This window comes from Triturus cristatus, chromosome 10, assembly GCF_964204655.1.
Source record: "Triturus cristatus chromosome 10, aTriCri1.1, whole genome shotgun sequence".
In the NCBI taxonomy this organism is placed as follows: Eukaryota; Metazoa; Chordata; class Amphibia; order Caudata; family Salamandridae; genus Triturus; species Triturus cristatus.
Window position 1 is genome coordinate 1,165,061,088 of NC_140593.1, and position 6,000 is coordinate 1,165,067,087.

Here is a 6,000-nt window from a genome sequence, read left to right on the forward strand (position 1 = left end):
GAATTAGCCCATACGAAGTGGTGTTTGGCCATCCGGCTAACGTATGGGGAATCCCTCATCCTAAGAAATACTCAGACTTGCCATATCAAATGTTGATTGACTATCTGCATGACCTTACAACTAAATTGCGTGTTCTTCATCAACAGGTTCAGAGTGCTCTGCCGGAGGCTTCCACAGATCCAGGTCACTCCATCCAACCAGGTAACTGGGTCTGTGTGAAGAATTTCCAGAGGTCCAGCAATTTGGAACCCAGATGGCGGGAGCCCCGGATGGTCCTGTTGACCACGAGGACAGCAGTTAAGGTCGAAGGAAAGAAAAATTGGATTCACTGTGTGCATTGTAAGAAAGTGCCTTTGCCTTTGCCATACGATCAATGGGTACGCAGAGGTGTTGGTGACTGTGAAATTGAAAGAGTTCCACGATTTGTACCCTTCAGTGATGCACACCTGAGTGGGACACTGTCTGAGAAAGAGGACGACGACATTTTACAGAAAGCAATTCCACCACATCGTCGCTTGGATACAACTAAACCACGAACATTGTTCCAAGACCAGAATGTTCCGGAGAAGGAACGTTATTACCTAAGACCTAGACCAAAGAACATTTAAACTCTTTTCTCTTGTGTAGTATTCTGTCCCGGTTGCAGGGTCACGGTAGGAGTCTGAGTCACGACCTGAGTAAGTGGCAATAGGCCTGCAGGATCTTGAGTGTCATAGGACAGTGGTACATCGTGACTTAAGTGATTGAGGAAGATTGCCGTGAGCATCCTTTAGTAAGATAGAAACTACACTAGGTAATAAAGAAAGAAAAGATGAAGTGAAAAAAGCATACTGTAAAATAATGTACAGTCGTTTCAGCATAACTTTATGTGTTACTATATTACTGTGTATTATTTTGGCGTTTGTTAGTTGGATAATTTATGCTTTGCAACCAAAAGATGTCTCCCCTTCTTCCTCTTTGCCTTCTCCTACTGTCTCTCCACACCTCTTCCATACTCTTCCTCCATATGAACTTGTCAGAAGAACCAAATTTTATAACAATTCCTTTATCCAGCTATTACATCAGCACCAATTAGTGGTTAATACAACTGATTGTTGGGTGTGTGGACTTATGCCACACACCACAGAGAAAGGAATGCCATATCTAGTTCTTCCTTTTTCTTATGAGGGTTCTGCTTGGGCTTACTTCGTCATTTTCTCTAATGCTTACCAAAGCAAATTCAGACGATCTGTTGGTTCACATATTAATTATCCGGATTTTAGTCATAGTTCTTTGATTAAAGGTATGGTAGTTATGGCTAAAATCATGGAAAATAGTAAAATCGCCATTGATGAAAGAAAGGCATACACTAACTGGAATGTCACCCAATATATGTCCAGTCTTAGTGATAAAGTTAAGAAAGGAAAGTCCTCGCCGATTTGGACCATACCACATCAGGGTAACTTCTGCTTACAGATAAATGATCACTCTCCTGACACTACACCAAGGAATAACTGCTCCTACACATACATTTATTCCTCTCAGAACTCGCCTCCTTTAGTTCCGTCTCAAGGCACCTATTTCATCTGCTATAATAGAGCTTATACTTGGCACGGGTTTCTCTGGTACTTGTTATATAGCCTTCCTTCTTCCCCCTACATACACCGCCTCCGCAAGTCATCACCGAACCAGATACGGCAGAGGGATTATCGATTCAAAGGACACCGCAGGACAAGAGGGGGGAGATTTCCTTAAGGGATTTCTTCCCTTCTGGGGTCCAATGGCTAACAGTAGAAATATAAGGCAATTGGTCCGTGTCGTAGAGACTACAATAGACATCACTGTAGGAGCCTTAAGTAAAATCAGGGCAGAACTACAGGCGGATAATATTGGAAACCACTAATGGTATAAAGTCAATGTCAGTTAGGGACCAACAGAGTTGTGTTCTTGTTTATGCTGATGATATAGTAGTAGTTACATCCGATCCGGAGCAGGCAATTATGGAGATTGAGATTCAGACTCAGCAATATGGAGAAGTCGCTGGGTATAAACTAAATGTTTTTAAAACTCAGATTGTATGTACTGAGGGACTCTGCCCTGGGGATGCCCGTGTTACATCGGAAGTAAGATATCTGGGTATAAAGATTAGAATGTCACCTCAAGAGATAGTTGAAGTAAATTGGGCAGGTATACTGGATGCTACAAAACGCCAATTGGAAAAGGTAGAGTGCCTTCATTTATCAATGGTGGGACGCTGTAATGTTTTAAAAATGTGTGTACTCCCCCGGGTAATGTACTATTTTAGGACGGTAATGCTAGAGTTGACACGCGTACAACTAATGCAGCTACAGTCTATTGTAGACAGGTTTATACGGGGATGGAAAAAAAGTCGACGGGCTTCAAGATATATGACACTTCCACTGACACATGGGGGATGGGGTGTCCCGAACTTTACGTTTTATTATTTAGTTTGCTTTTTGCAGAATATGCAATACTTGTTGATCGGGGCTGAAGCAAGGTCCTTTGAAACTCCAGATGTATACCAGATGCTGTTGGGAACTCAGGCGAGGGAGGCCCTGCTTAAGTTTTATGAACCAAGCTATTTTAAAAGAACTCGTTTCAAAATTATGACATTACAAAATCGAGTTGCCTTAGACTTTGTTCTTGCCGATCGTGGTGGCGTATGCAAACTGATCGGGTCAAGTTGCTGTATTTTCATACCTAATGACGCTCCGACAGTATACCAAGCTATCTCCAAGTTGCACATAATCTCTGAGTCTATTCTTCAGGATGAAGGAGATTGGTCTTTAACGGAATGGTTTTGGAGACTACTGTCTAAATGGGGTTGGAAAGCATTGACGTTTCTTGGTATAATCTTGACCATTATTTTCTCCTGTTGCCTTTGTATGCACTGTGGTCCCGCTATCTGTGATCTCTGTGCTACGATGTGCATCCCAAAACCCAAACCACAAGTAACCGAGAACATAAGAATGATTTTACAGCAACAGCTCGATGACCTCATGGCTATTGACGTGGACTCAGAATAGCATGAGTCTATCTTGCCTGAGTTCTGGCAAAAGGAGGGTCTGAGGAACTCGATTTTCGATCACGATCGAATCGACCCGCCATTTTGTGGCCCGCCGCCATTTTGTGTTGCCATCACTCAGGCAGCACGGCGAACAAAGTCTATTCTGCCTTTTCTGTAGCCTGGTGTCGGAATACGCCTCTGGCCTCTATTTGCAAAGCTGGTGTTAGAACTAGCCGAGTACACTAATCCCTGTCTGGCTTTTCTAATCCGCGTCTCAACTATCTATTGGCTCACACTATTCTTTCCTGACTTTATCTTATCGACTGGCCTTCACTGTCTCCTGCTAGCATTCTCTCATTTCACAACTGTCCTCCCACACACACAAACGTATCTCACCACCTGCAAGTTAGTTATGAATCTGTTAATAAATTAGCTTGAGGGAGGGGTGACAAACATAGTTGGAGGAGAGGTCTTTCCGAGTTATCCGACACTTCTGTTTTCAAACCTTTCTTATTGGTTCCACCTTGTTTTCCAACTTTCCTTATTGGCTCCTTCTTGTATGCTCCGGGAGTGCATTTTATTAATGATTATGAACATTGTATGGTATTTAACCCGATGCGCCACAGAGTGAAGTGGCAGTCTCCTGAGAACCTACTTTGTGTACTTCTAGGATAACTGTACTAGCTGCAGCTAAATAAATCTGATCTTCTAACGCCGACAGAGTGTCCCGTGTCTCTGTGTAGCTAAGCAGGAGAACTCCGGAGACTTGGGCGTGCCCTGCGCCGCCAGGCCCAAAAGGTTCTGGTTCTTCAACCCTTGCCCTAACTGGGGGGATCCCAAGCTTTCTTCAGGACTATAGTTAATGCCACTTGCATGTTTATGGTAGCTATATGGTTAGAGACCTTAGCCTTAGGACATTAAACATTTAACATATGTCCCAGGCACTGTGTAAGTGGTCTATGAAGGACTGCTGTACCTTGCAAAACATTATACATTATGACTGCATTGACACACATGCTTTCGATCTACAAGGAGAGGAATTATACCTCCCTTGTGACTAACTCAATCTCAACACAGACATTTAATTTGTGTAGTTGTTGTTCTAAGTATTGAATCTGTTCCCAGATGTTCTTACACTCTGACATATGAGTGAATGAATAAATGAGACCAGAATCCTAACACACAATCACCATTATAGACATATTTTGAGAAACAATCTCATTATTTAGGTTGCTCAGGAGATGGTTGCCCAAATTCTCACCTCGGTGGACTTTCCACCCCAGTGAATGGCGCTGATGTTGATAGTGAGTTGGTTGCCAGCTGGAGCCCTCCCATCATAGGTGCCCACCCTGACAAAGCTGCTAGTTTTGCTGGATGTCATGTGCCAGTACAACAGATCGAGGAAAGGTGGGGAGTCTCCGTTGGCATCGAAGAACGCCTCATTTGCAGCTGAGCTCTTCCTGCGTGCATTCTTAACATAGTGCAACATCTGTATACAAATGACAACATGCAGTTAGGAAGAGCAATGCAGTGGTTTTAGCTTTCAGACATACTACTCCCTTTATTTTTGTTCAGAAACTCATGGCAAGTCTCCATTTGTTTTCCACAACTTCTGCTTTTCCTATTAATTTTCTTCTTTTTTTTAAATAATAAGGCAAGTATGTGAAGTTAATAATATACAGAAAAACTAATGGTACAACTTCTCAGCGGTTCCAGATGGGGATCAGCACTCTCTGTTGCAAGATCATTGAAGAAAGCTGTGGACTTCTTTGCAAGCTCTTTTCCAGTGATGGACAAGGATATTTTTCTACAGTTGATGACAGCCATTGCAGAACAAGTACAAGGAATATCACTGAGGGTACTAGGTAAAACCAGCTCCTTCAGAGTGAAGCTTTGCGGGTGAGGCCAAAGACTCAGATTTACTAAGAGTGGATGACAGCAAGCAAAGTTATTCTGCTGTGGCTGCAATTACAAACTCAGTAGCGACCCAGACCGACACTACCTTTGAATCTATGTGTAATGAGGCCAACACAGGTGCTGTGGGAGGAGCCATACATACAGGGTCTGCAACGGAAACACTTGAGAATATGTTGGTTATCCTCAAGGATGTGATCAATAAAAACTTTGAACTGTTGTGGGGGAAATTTAAGCAACTGGATCGTATTGTGGATAACTTAAGTGGTGGGAGGTTGAACAAAGTTCCTGATGAAGCGGGACGAGGGAATCCTACAACATCTGTGGTTTATAAACATGGGCTTGCTATGCAATCGATGGGTGCTGCTCCCCCTCCCCAGGTCACCCCCTTTGTCAATTCTAGTGTATCCCATTGTAACCAAAATAATTTGTCTGTGCCAAATTATATTCTTGCGCAGAAGGAAAGTTTGGGCTTATCTCAAATATGTAATTCAAATGATTCCAACGTGGCATTAGGTAGTGTGAACTATAATCTGCCTCAACAGGGAACTATTGTGGGTGACCCAAACAATGTTGTTGCAGACCACCCTAGGAATATACATTTAAGTCCTAACACAGATGTCCTGAGCCTGCCACCGGCCTCTAGTCCTTACGTGTTAGTATTGGCTGGTGTTCCCAACCTTGTTTAGGGACAGAGGGAGTCCTGGCTAGACCTCCGCAATAAATCTGCAGACTGGCTATGTAAACACAAAGGTTTGCACCCCTCCTCAATGAATGAAATTATTATGGCCAGGAGTGTAGGGTGGGTTGGCCAATCAGATAAGAACATTAACGGTGATAGTATCGTCCTTAATTTTCGCAGACCACACATGGTTCGCCACTTACTTAGCATTCAAGAGCAATCCCTCTTACAACGTACCGACATCTGTGCACTCCCTTTAGGTTATTTTTACAAACCACCAGTCATATCGTTTAGGGATGCCCATGTAATACCGCTGGCAGCTAATAGGTTTCACATACTTTCCAATTTGGAAACTCAGGACTGACAATCACCGTTGTTGATTAACCCACAGGTTCAT